Source organism: Trichechus manatus, unplaced genomic scaffold (genome assembly GCF_000243295.1).
Source record: "Trichechus manatus latirostris isolate Lorelei unplaced genomic scaffold, TriManLat1.0 scaffold00143, whole genome shotgun sequence".
In the NCBI taxonomy this organism is placed as follows: Eukaryota; Metazoa; Chordata; class Mammalia; order Sirenia; family Trichechidae; genus Trichechus; species Trichechus manatus.
In genome coordinates this window covers 2655121-2667498 of record NW_004444079.1, presented here as the reverse complement: position 1 = coordinate 2667498, position 12378 = coordinate 2655121, and positions in this window count along the sequence as shown.

Below are 12378 nucleotides of genomic sequence, written 5' to 3'. Positions count from 1 at the left end.
GAATGGCCACAGGAAATCAGGGGTGGAAAGGAGGAGTGTGCTGTCACAGTATAGGGAGAGCAATTAGGGTCACGTAACAATGTATGTATAAATTTTTGTATGAGAGACTAACTTGAATTATAAACTTTCACTTAAAGTACAACAATAAAATAAATAAATAAATAAATAGTCTCTGCTTTCAAGTCTTTTGGGTATATACCTAAGAGTGAAATTGCTGGGTCATATGGTAGTTCTAGTTTTAGCTTTTTGAGGAACCACCACATTGTTTTCCACAATGGCTGTATCATTTTATATTACCACCAGCAATGGGAATACAATTTCCTATATCCTCGCCAACATTTGTTAGTTTCAGTTTTTTGTTTTTAAATCTTTTTTTATCCAACCTGTTGTGAGTGAAATGGTATCTTATTGTGGTTTTGATTTACATCTCTCTGACGGCTAATGATGCTGAGCATCTTTTCATGTCTTTGGTGGCCATTTGAGTGTCCTCTTTGGTGAAATGTCTATTTGAGTCTTTAGACTTTTTTATGATTGGGTTATTTGTCTTTTTGTTGTTAAGTTTTATGCGTATTTTGATTATTAGATTCTTATTGGATACATGGTTTCCAAAGATATTCTCCTAGTTAGTAGCTTGTCTTTTCATTTTTTTTAAAGTCTTTTGATGAACAAAAGTTTTTCATTTTTATGAAGTCCCATTTATTTATTGTTTTTTGCTGTTTGTGCTTTTGTTATTATATTTGATAATCCATTGTTAAAAGCTAAGCCCAACAGCATTGCCCCAGCATTTTATTCTGAGAATTTTATGGCTCTAGTTTTCACATTTAGGTCCTTAATCCGTTTGGAATGTGTTTTTGTGTATGGCATGAGGCATGGATCTTGTTTCATTTTTCTGCATATGGAAATCCAATTTTCCCAGCACCATTTATTGAAGGGACTCTTGTTTCCCCATAAAACGGACTTAGTACCCTTGTCAAAAATAAATTGACCATAGCTATGGGTTTATTTCTGGACTCTCAATTGTATTCCATTGGTCTATGTGTCTATTGTTATACCAGTACCATGCTGTTATGATTACTGTAGCTGTATAGGTATGTTTTAAAATCAGGAAGTGTGAGTCCTACTTTCTTCTTCTCTTTCAACATTGTTTCAGCTATTTGGGGCCTCTTCTCATTCCATATAAAGTTAAGGACTAGTTTTTCTATTTCTGTAAACAAGGCTGTTGGAATTTTGTTCGGGATTGCAATGAATCTAGAGATCCCTTTGGGTAACATTAACATTTTAACAATATTAAGTCTTTCAATCCATGAACATGGAACATCTTTCCATTTAAGTAGTCTTTAGTCTCTTTCAGCAGTATTTTATAGTTTTCATTGTATAAGTCCTTCACATCCCTGGCTAGATTTATTTCTAGGTATTTTATTCTCTTGTATTGTAAATGGAATTGTTTCCCTAATTTTCCTTTCAGATTTCTCATTGCTGGTGTATAGAAACCCAACTGATTTTTGTTTGTTGACCTTGTACTCTGCAACTTTGCTAAATTCCTCTATTAGCTCTAGAAGTTTTCCTGTGGACTTTTTGGGATTTTCTCTATATAGGATCATATCATCCACAGATAGAGATAATTTTACTTCTTCTTTTCCAATCTGAATACCTTTTATTTCTTTTTCTTGTCTTATTGCTCTGTCTAGGACTTCTAATACAATGTTAAATAGAAGTGGTGAGGGTGAGCACCCTTGTCTTACTTCTGATGGCAAGGGGAAAGCTCTCAGTCTTTCTCCATTAATTATAATGTTGGCTGTTGGCTTTTCATATATTCCCTGAATCATATTGAGGAATTTCTCTTCTATTCCAATCTTCTTTAGGGTTTTCATCAAGAAAGGTGTTAGATTTTATCCAGTGCTTTTTCTGCATCCATGGAGATGATCGTGTAGTTCTTTTCCTTTGTTCTATTGATCTGGTGTATTATGTTGATTGATTTTCTAATGTTGAACTATCCTTGCATTCCTGGAATAAATCCCACTTGGTCATGGTGTATGACTCTTTTAATATACTGTTGGATTCTGTTCGCTAGTATTTTGTTCAGGATTTTTGCATCTATATTCATAAAAGATACTGACCTGTAGTTTTCCTTTCTTATGGTGTCTTTGCCTGGTTTGGGTATCAGGGTTGTGTTTGCTTCATAGAATGAATTAGGGAGTATTCCTTCCTTCTGTAAGTTTTGGAAGAGTTTAAACAGTATTAATGTCAATCCTTCTCTAAATGTTTGGTCGCATTCTCCAGTGAAGCCATCTGGTCCAGGACTATTTTTTTGTTGGGACATTTTTGATCACTGATTCAATCTCTTGTTATGGGTCTGTTGAGACTTTCTATTTCATCTTGAGTCAGTTTGTGTAGGTTGTGTGCTTCTAAGAATTTGTCCATTTCATGTAGGATATGCAGTTTGTTGCCATACAGTTGTTCATAATATTCTGTCATAATTCTCTTTATTTCTATCAGGTCAGTTGTAATATCCCCTCTTTCATTTTTTATTCTGGTTATTTACTTCTTTGTCAGTCTAGCTAAAGGTTTGTCAATTTTATTAATCTTTTCAAAGAACCAACTTCTGGTTTTATTGATTCTCTCTATTGTTTTTCTGGTTTTGGTTTTATTTATTTCTGCTCTGATCTTTGTTATTTCCTTTCTTCTGGTAGGTTTAGGCTTACTTTGCTCTTCTCTTTCTAGTTCCTGGAGTTGTTGGGTTCGGCTGTTAATTTGAGATCTTTCTTCTTTTTTATGTAGGTCCATAAGGTTTTCAATGGCTGATTTTTTGGAAGTAGATCACCAGGCCTTTCTTCCCAGGTACCTCTGGGTAGACTCAAACCTGCAACCTTTTGGTTAGCAGCTTAGTGCATTAACTGTTTACACCACCCAGGGACTGCCCTCATGACATAGAGAATGCAAAAGGGCTTTACGAGTTGTAAATTAAGCTGGTAGTATTATGTTTGTGATTATCAGTTTACATAGATTGAGTTTCCTGTTATTATTCTCTCTTATAGCATCCTGTTCTTTTTCTTCATAGCCTTCACCAATTTTTATAACGACATTATATATTATCATTATTGCTAACCACATAGTTTACTTGTTTGGTTCCTACCTCCTCACTACAGTGTGAGCTACACTGGGGCAGGAGTAACGTCTAGTTTTGCTCCTCATTCCTTTCCCGATGTCCAGCTCACTGTGTAGAATGTAATGAAGGTTTAAGGAATAATTGACTGATTAGTTTTTTGAGGATCTACCATCCATCCTCACTAGAGACTAAGCCAGTCTGTCTTGCTCACTGCTGAAGCCTGGCACATTTGTAAGAAATTAATAAATGTTTTTTTGGAAGTTAAAATGAATAAATCTCTTTAAATACTGGCTTCATTGTGAAGTTCTGTTGCTGAAGAAATCTGCCATGTTTCTCAGTTGCCCCACTGTGGTGCAATGGATCACTTTTATACGACCTTTCTCGCCATGGTCTTGTAATTCCCACCCAGGTGATTGGGTGGGACTCTGCAAATAAGGTAATTGTGGCCCACCGAGGGGATTGGTCAGTTTTACCATCCACTAGGCCTAAAGAGAGACACTGAGAGAGAGAGAATAGGAGCTGTAACACGGAAGACTGAGAGAAGCAGTGGCAGAGACATGGTGGCAAAAAAAACCAGGAGACCAGGCCTGTAGGAGACAGTGTGGTGACCCACAAGGAGTGAGAAAACTGAGTGCTTTCAGGCTAAAGGTTTGGTGACAGAGTAGGGTGCCTGCGGGCATTTGGTAGACCCACAGAGCTAGAGCTGAGCCTCTTTGGGCCGAGTCTTACTGTCAGAGTGGGGTGCTTCTGGGCACTTATTGGCAGAGCTAAAAGAGCTTTGTAACATTTGCCCAGCAGGCCAGAGGCCAGGTCAAGGTGCCAAGGGGCCAAGGGGAAAGGACCAGAGAGAGACTTGCCTGCAGCACAGCTGAGAAGAGGCTGTCCTGAAAGAAGAACTGTATCCTGAGTGTTCCTAAACCTAAATTGTAACCTGTTATTCCCTAATAAACCCCATAATCATTGAGTAATGTCTGTGAGTTCTGTGTGGCCACTGCAACGAATTATTGAACTCAGTAGAGAAGTAGAGTGCACAGTGGGAAGGACAGATGGTGTCAGAATTGGTAAAAAGGGCCGGTGAGAGGAGGTACGTCTGACATCAGCCTCATAGGAATCAACTTTGGGCTGTTGATTTTGATTCTCCTTCCCCCTTGTGAAGTTAGAGGAGGTCAGACACCTCCACCATGCCATTCTTACACCTTCTGTGATCCAAATGCCCAGACACGACTCCGCACCTACCTTCCTTGCCTCTTGCCCTTCCCCCACATCCTCCTCTGCTCCAGTCCAGACAAACTGCTCACCATACCCTACCCCAGGCATGCTCGTGCCATCTGCAGACCCTCTGCCTAAACGTCACTGAAAGTCCTGCCTAAACTTCCTTCCTTTTCAAACTTTCCACACACACACAACCCACCGCCCTGCATAAAATAGCATGTGAGAGTGTGTGTGTGTGTATAATAGCACAACTTTGTACCTAAATGGGGATTTCTATTTGGAAAAAATGCTTTCACATACATGGTGTTATTCAAGACAAATAATAGCATGATTGGCAGCGCAGACATTTGGCAAATCGACAAATTAGTGGACTAAGGCTCAAGGAAATTATATTTGTAATTTTCAAATCAGGATTGTGACTTATTTGTGAATCCATGAAATCAATTTGGTTGAGCAAGCCCCACAAAAGGAAGAAAGAAGAAAGGGAGGGAGGAAGAAAGAAAGAGAGGAAAAAAAAGAAAAATACATAAAAATATACCACACATACTAAAAATAAGTATTATCTGTGAAGCTCTTGTTATGCATGTGTGTGGGTTTGTGTGTGTGTGCCAACTAGATTGTGATGTAAAATGTATTTCTTCACACCCATGTTCATTGCAGCACTGTTCATGATACTAAAAAGATGGAAACAACCTAGGTGCCCATCAACAGATGAATGGATAAACAAGTTATGGTATATCCACACAATGGAATACTACGCAACGATAAAGAACAATGATGAATCCGTGAAACTTCTTATAACGTGGAGGAATCTGGAAGGCATTATGCTGAGTGAATTTAGTCAGTTGCGAAAGGACAAATATTGTATAAGACCACTATTATAAGAACTCAAGAAAAGGTTTAAACACAGAAGAAAACATTCTTTGATGGTTACGAGGGTGGAGAGGGAGGGAGGGGGTATTCACTAACTAGATAGTGGACAAGAATTATCTTAGGTGAAGGGAAGGACAACACACATCACAGGGGAAGTCAGCACAACTGGACTAAACCAAAGCTAAGAAGTTTCCTGAATACAACCAAACACTTCGAGGAACAGAGTAGCGGGGGCAGGGGTCTGGGGACCATGGTTTCAGGGGACTTCTAGGTCAATTGGCATAATAAAGTTTATTAAGAATAAAAGTATTTCTTACTATGGCTCATAGTCAAAACGACTGGATGTATAGCATGCTGAAGGTTAATTAAACTCATTGACGTCGAGTCAATTCTCACTCAGCAACTCTACAGGACGGAGTAGAACTGCCCTATAGGGTTTCCAAGGAGCGGCTGGTGGATTCCAACTGCTGACCTTTTGGTTAGTGTTTTAGTTGTCTAGTGCTGCTACTACAGAAATACAACAAGTGGATGACTTTAACAAAGAGAAATTTATTTCTTCATTATACCAGGAATCATGGCCCAGCCAAATTGATACACACATTTTTGGGGGGACATAATTCAATCCATGACATTCCACTCTTTGGCCCCCCAAAAATCACATCCTTGCAACATGGAAAACATATTCACCCCATCATATCATAGCAAAAGTCTTAATTCCAAGTCCAAAATCCAAAAATTCCTCTTCATCTGTGAAATCTAGAATACAAGCTATCTGCTTCCGAAGGTACAATGGCAGAACAGGCACAAGCTGGACATTTCCATTACAAATGAGAGAAACTGGAGGGAAAGAAGGGATAACAGGCACCAAGCAAGTCAGCAGAACACATTACATTAGCCCTCAAGGCTTTGAAAATAATCTGTCCTCTGAGACAATTTACACAATGGCCCTGCCCTCCAGACTCTAGGTATTGGCCACACTCTCCAGATTCTGAGTGGAGACCCCTCAGCCCTGGGCTTCAGCTCCACCTTCCAGACCCACTGGGACAGCAACTCTGCTCCCTTGGCTTTAGGCGCACCATTCTCCCAGTCCACCTGAGTGGCAACTCCACCCTTAAAAGCACCAGAGGCCATTGCTCCACTCTTTGAAACCACTGAGGTCATGGCTGTACCTTTTGAGACCAAGGTAGCTCGGCTTCTTGTGTCCCTTTTCTCTTCAGCTTTTTTCCTGGTTTCTTAGCCTCTTGGCTCCTCGGGCCTCATGCCTGTATCTGCCCTGCTCGGACAACTGTTCTAAAGCTCTATAGCTCCACCAGTAAGTGCCCGGAGGCACCCCACTCTGCCAGGAAGCCTCCTGCGCACAGACACTCAGCTCCCTCGCTCCTTGGGTTAGCTCCAGTGCCGTCTGGCACTGGTCTCCTGGTTCTGCGGCTGCCTGTTCTCTGCTGTTGCCACCTCTCTACCGATGAAAGTTCTCTACTGCTGCTGGTCCTCTGCCGCTGCTGCTCCTCTATCATTCAGTTTCGAAACCACTTCCACGTTTTAGGTATCTGTTAGAGCAGCACCCTACTCTCGGTACCAAATTCTGTCTTAGTCATCTAGTGCTGCTACAACAGAAATACCACAAGTGGATGGCTTTAACAAAGAGAAATTTATTTCTCCACAATACCAAGAATCATAGCCCAGTCAAATTGATATACACATTTTTGGGGGGACATAATTCAATCTGTGACAGTTAGCAGCCAAATGCTTAACCACTGTGCCAACAGGACTCCAAAGTTTAACTAGCAGAGCTTAAGAGCTACAAAACAGAGTGGAGATTGAAAGGACCAGAGCGGTCCCAGAAATGGGAGTCAGCTCAAGTTTGGAGGCATGATGTAAATCTCAGCTGGGCCAGTGTAGGCCCTAGGGAAGCCAGGTGCGCTGGGGGAAACCAGCTGTGGGTTGTGGGTGCAGATAGTGTAAGGTGCTAGCCGCTATTCTGGAGAGGCCCCAGCCACGGCAGCACTTACGTGGAGGTGCTGAGACCAGTGCTGGGGTCGGGTTAGGAGCTCTAGTTTGGGATATCAGCAATGTCTGAGCAAGCCATCTGTGTGTACCAATCCTATGTAGCCTAGGGCAGTGGTTCTCAGCATATGGTTCCCAGGCCAGCAACATCAACATCATCTGGGCACTTGTTAGAGCTGCAAATCCTCAGCTCCCACCCTAGACCGCTTGATTCAGAGATTCCGGGGGAGGGTTTTAACGAGCCTTCCAGGTGATTCTGAGGCATGCTCAAGTCTGGGAACCACTTCCCTGGGGATGCTTTTGCATGCTGTTTGCCATTCTGTATTTGACACTATGCTATCTAGGCAAAGTCTGGCCTGAAAGCAGCCTTCCTGGAAACTAGAAGTCCTGGGCCTCCAATCCAGGCCTTTTGATACAATTCCAGCACTCTTTCACCACCCCACTCAGCCTCACAGTTTACGTAGCACTTTCACACACATCACTTACGTGCAAACTAGTGCTGGGTATATCCTTCTTACTCTGTGTGCCTTCCACACTGCTGGACTCAGCCCACACTGTTTTTGTCTACGTAGTACATTTTTGTATATTGCTTTGAAAATGTTCTCAAGTAGTGTCTATTCTGCCTTCTCTGTTAGACCAAGTGCTCCCTGGGCAGAACCTGAATCTGTCCTCTCTGGGTCTTCCACTTTTTCCCATCCTGCTGGTGCTGGGCTCAGTACTCAGTAGGCAAACACTGGTCCAAGCACCTGACTCACTCATCAACCCTAGCCAGACAGCCGCCCCCAGGCTGAGGTTCCCAGCACTCTCACGGCCCCGTAACCTTGCGGTAACCTTGATGCGCCTACCCAGCACCTGCAGCCCATTTCCTCCCGCAGGACTCCTACCTGTTACCTAATGAGAGAGGCGCTGAGCTGTGCGTGGGTGCTGGCTCCCAGCAGTGAGAACCTTTACCACCCCACTTCCTGTGTTGACTGGTATTGTGCTTTTGGGTCCCTGGTGCCTGAGTGAGCTATCAACATTCACAACTACTTCCCACTACTACCTGAAGCTCAGTTTCCACATCTGTCTAGGTGATAAAAATACCTAACACCTAGAGATGGTTCAGAGGATAAAAGGAAATACTGTGTGTGAATAACTTAGCATAGTTCATGGCATATAGTAAGTATCTGATAAACAGCCCTCCTTATAGTTATATAAGGGCTTAGCCATGGTTTCCGCTTACATAGCCAGGTAAGCGCCTGTTCTCTGCAAAACTGGGTCTCTTGGAGAATGTTGTGTGGTCTTGTGAAGAGAGCCTCAGATTTGGTGTCCCGCAGAGCTGGCTTCAAACCCTGACTCTGCCTGCGGTTGTTGTTAGTTGCCATTGAGTTGGCTGAACAAATAATCCAAGAAGCTGGACTCTGTGAAGAAGAACGTGGCATCAGCATTGGAGGAAGACTCACTAACCACCTGCGATACGTAGATGACACAACCTTGCTTGCCACACCCCAGGGAAACTCTCTTTACATTGGATCAGGGATTTTACCTGAGAATGGGTATTACATCCCACCCTAATCTTCCTCAACATAATCTAATCTTGCCTCATTAACCATAGGCAGAGATTAGGATTTACAACACATAGGAAAATCACATCAGATGACAAAATGGTGGGCAATCACACAATACTGGGAATTATGGCCTAGCCAAATTGATACACATATTTTTGGGGGGCACAATTCAATCCATGACTCTAGGTAAGGACCTGTGGAGCTCTGTTCTGAACTCTTGGAAAGACCAAGAGAAAGAAGAGAACAAGGTCTCTGTACAGGCCAGAGAGGGAGAGGCCCCAGGTTAATAAAAGAAATAGCGGGAAGCCCCCAACTCATCCCCTGTAGCAGCACCCCAAGCCTCTGTGGAACATCTTAGTTTTCCTGTAGAATGTGGGAAGTGATTGTATTGAATAAACGGAAATGTAATATTATCCATGAGCTGTGAGGTGTAATTACTGAGAAAACTCCACATGAGCTGATGCTAAGCAGCCATCCACGCCTTAATAGACACAGCCCACTCTCGACTGACCCACAAGTGGTCATTCTGATGAGAAACCTAGAAACAATCCAGCCTTGGTTAGGCTGCCCATGGTGTAGAAGAAATATAAACAAGTTGCAAATTGAAATAAAACTTGATCTGCCTCAGTTGGAAGGATCTCCCACATATGACTGTCAGCCACAGGTGGAACCCCTGGCATTTCATATTTAAAGTCAAAGAATCATAGTCTGGGGAGCAAGTCTGGCTTTTGGGTTGAAGACCATAAAGTCATCTTCCCCATCAGAGGCAGTTAGTCTTTGACCTTTCTAAGGCAACACTGGAACTTATAGTCATGATGTATTTACCCATTTAGGGCAAACTGAGTTAACCATCAGAGGTCAGTGGTGAGATAAGTGGTCCCTGGGAACATGTAGTATATCCCAGCACCTGGAGAGACAGGAAGGGATCTCTGAGTGGGCCCACAGAACAAGAAGTACCAGGAAGCCAAGGGATTGGAGAGGAGTCCAGGTGACAGACACAAGTGCCTCTGCTCCATACGGCCCAGGTTGCCACTGAGAAAGCAGGTAGACTGTTTCACTGCCCCACACCATCATGGCTTTTAGGGTGGCTCAAACCACTGGCCATAGCCTGCTGCTACACCTGAAAAGTAATCCTGAGCTTCCCCCTAAACCCTCTTTCAGAACTGCAACACATTAAGGAAACAGACAACTACGGAAAGAATAGGAGAGAATGCTACAAGAGCAATTCCTACCTTGTCCAAAATACACTCCAACCTCCTCCTACCTCCTCCTCCCCTTTACCATAACCTCACCCACCACCTAATGAATGTCCACCATGTACCAGACACCAGTAATTGCTCATCATCTCCCATGTCCCCTACCAAGCACCCTCTCCTCCAAGCACATCATGCCTTTCTCTATCCAAATCCTACCAAACTCTCAGTGTCCAGCTCATATCCTACTTCTTCCATGAAGTCAGCCTTGACCTTTGAGAACAGTAGGTCTCTAATGGCATGAATCAAGGTTCTATTTTGGCTTTAACCTGTCAATATTCTCTATCGGGACTTGAATAAACCCAAAGATGGTAAGCTTATCCAAGTTGTCATCACATCACCAGATGGCTGAATCCAGATTTCAAAAGTTTCCATTTATAGGCTGAAATGATGGACTAGAACCACCAAAATGAAATCTGTGAGGCTAGAAAGGTATGAGCCCACAGGAAAAACTATGTTAATTGGAGCTGTGTAAGTATGGAGTCTTAAACAAGGAAACAAACATCTTCCTATATTTTGTCCTCGTCAGATAATATCTGGATCATTAAACAGAAATCAACCTGAGGTCAAAGAACAGCTGACAAGGGACACAGAAACCAAGTCCTTTGAAGAATGGTTGGAGACACTGGGGATGTGTATTTTGGAGAAGAGAAGATTTTAATGATAGATGGAGGAGGCTAGACAGTCTGGGCAGAAGGTAGATCCTTCTGGGGATGGGTTATGAGGAGATATATTTTGACTCAGCATAAAAAATAACTTTCTAATAATTAAACCATCCTACATTGAAACACCAATAATTGAACATGGTAATTATTAAATCTAAATGTGATAATTATTGATGATTGGAATGCAAAAGTTGGAAACAAAGAAGAAGGATCAATAGTTGGAAAATATAGCCTTGGTGATAGAAATGACGCTGGAGATAGCATGATAGAATTTTGCAAGACCAATGACTTATTCATGCAAATACCTTTTCTCAACAACATAAACAAAGACTATACATGGGGACCTCAGCAGATGGAATACACAGGAATCAAATCAACTACATCTGTGGAAAGAGACAATGGAGAAGCTCGATAACATCAGTCAGAACCAGCCCAGGGGCCAGCTGTGGAACAGACAATCAATTGCTCATATGCAAGTTCAAACTGAAGCTGCAGAAAATTAAAATAAGTCCGCGAGAGCCAAAATAAGACCTTGAGTATATCCCACCTGAATTTAGAGACTATCTCAAGAATAGATTTAACAGATTGAACACTAATAACTGAAGTCCAAATGAGTTATGGAATGACATCAAGGACATCATACATGAAGAAAGCAAAAGGTTATTAAAAAGAAAACGAAGAAAGAAAAGACCAAAATGGATGTCAGAAGAGACTCTGAAACTTGCTCTTGAACTTAGAGTAGCTAAAGCGAATGGAAGAAATGATGAAGTAAAAGTGCTGAACAGAAGATTTCAAAGGGTGGCTGGAGAAGACAAAGTAAAATATTATAATGAAATGTGCAAAGACCTGGAGTTAGAAAACCAAATGGGAAAAACGTGCTCAGCTTTTCTCAAACCGAAAGAACTGAATAAAAAATTCAAGCCTCAAGTTGCAATATTGAAAAACTCTATGGGCAAAATACTGAACGATACAGGAAGCATTAAAAAAAAGATGAAAGGAATACACAGAGTCACTATACCAAAAAGAGTTGGTCGATGTTCAACCATTTCAGGAGGTAGCATATGATCAAGAACCAATGGCACTGAAGGAAGAAGTCCAGGATGCACTGAAGATATTGGCCACATAAACAAGGCTCCAGGAATTGACGGAATACCAACTGAGACGTTTCAACAAATGGAGGCAACGCTGGAAGCGCTCACTTATCTATGCCAAGAAACTTGGAAGACAGCTACCAGGCCGACCAACTGGTTGTACCCATTCCAAAGAAAGGTGATCCAACAGAATGTGGAAATTATAGAAAAATATCATCACTATCACACTCAAGTAAAATTTTGCTGAAGATAATTAAAAAATGGTTGCAGCAATATATTGACAGGGAACTGCCAGAAATTCAAGCCAGATTCAGAAGAGGATGTGGAACGAGGGATATCACTTCTGATGTCAGATGGATCTTGGCTAAAAGCAGAGAATACCAGAAGGATGTTTACCTGTGTTTTATCGATTCTGCAAAGGCATTCGACTGTGTGGATCATAACAAATTATGGATAACATTGTAAAGAATGGAAATTCCAGAACATTTGATTGTGCTCAAGAGGAACCTGTACGTGGACGAAGAGACAGTTGTTCAAATAGAACAAGGGGATACTGTGTGGTTTAAAGTCAGGAAGAGTGTGTGTCAGGGTTATATCCTCTCACCTTACTTATTCAATCTATATGCC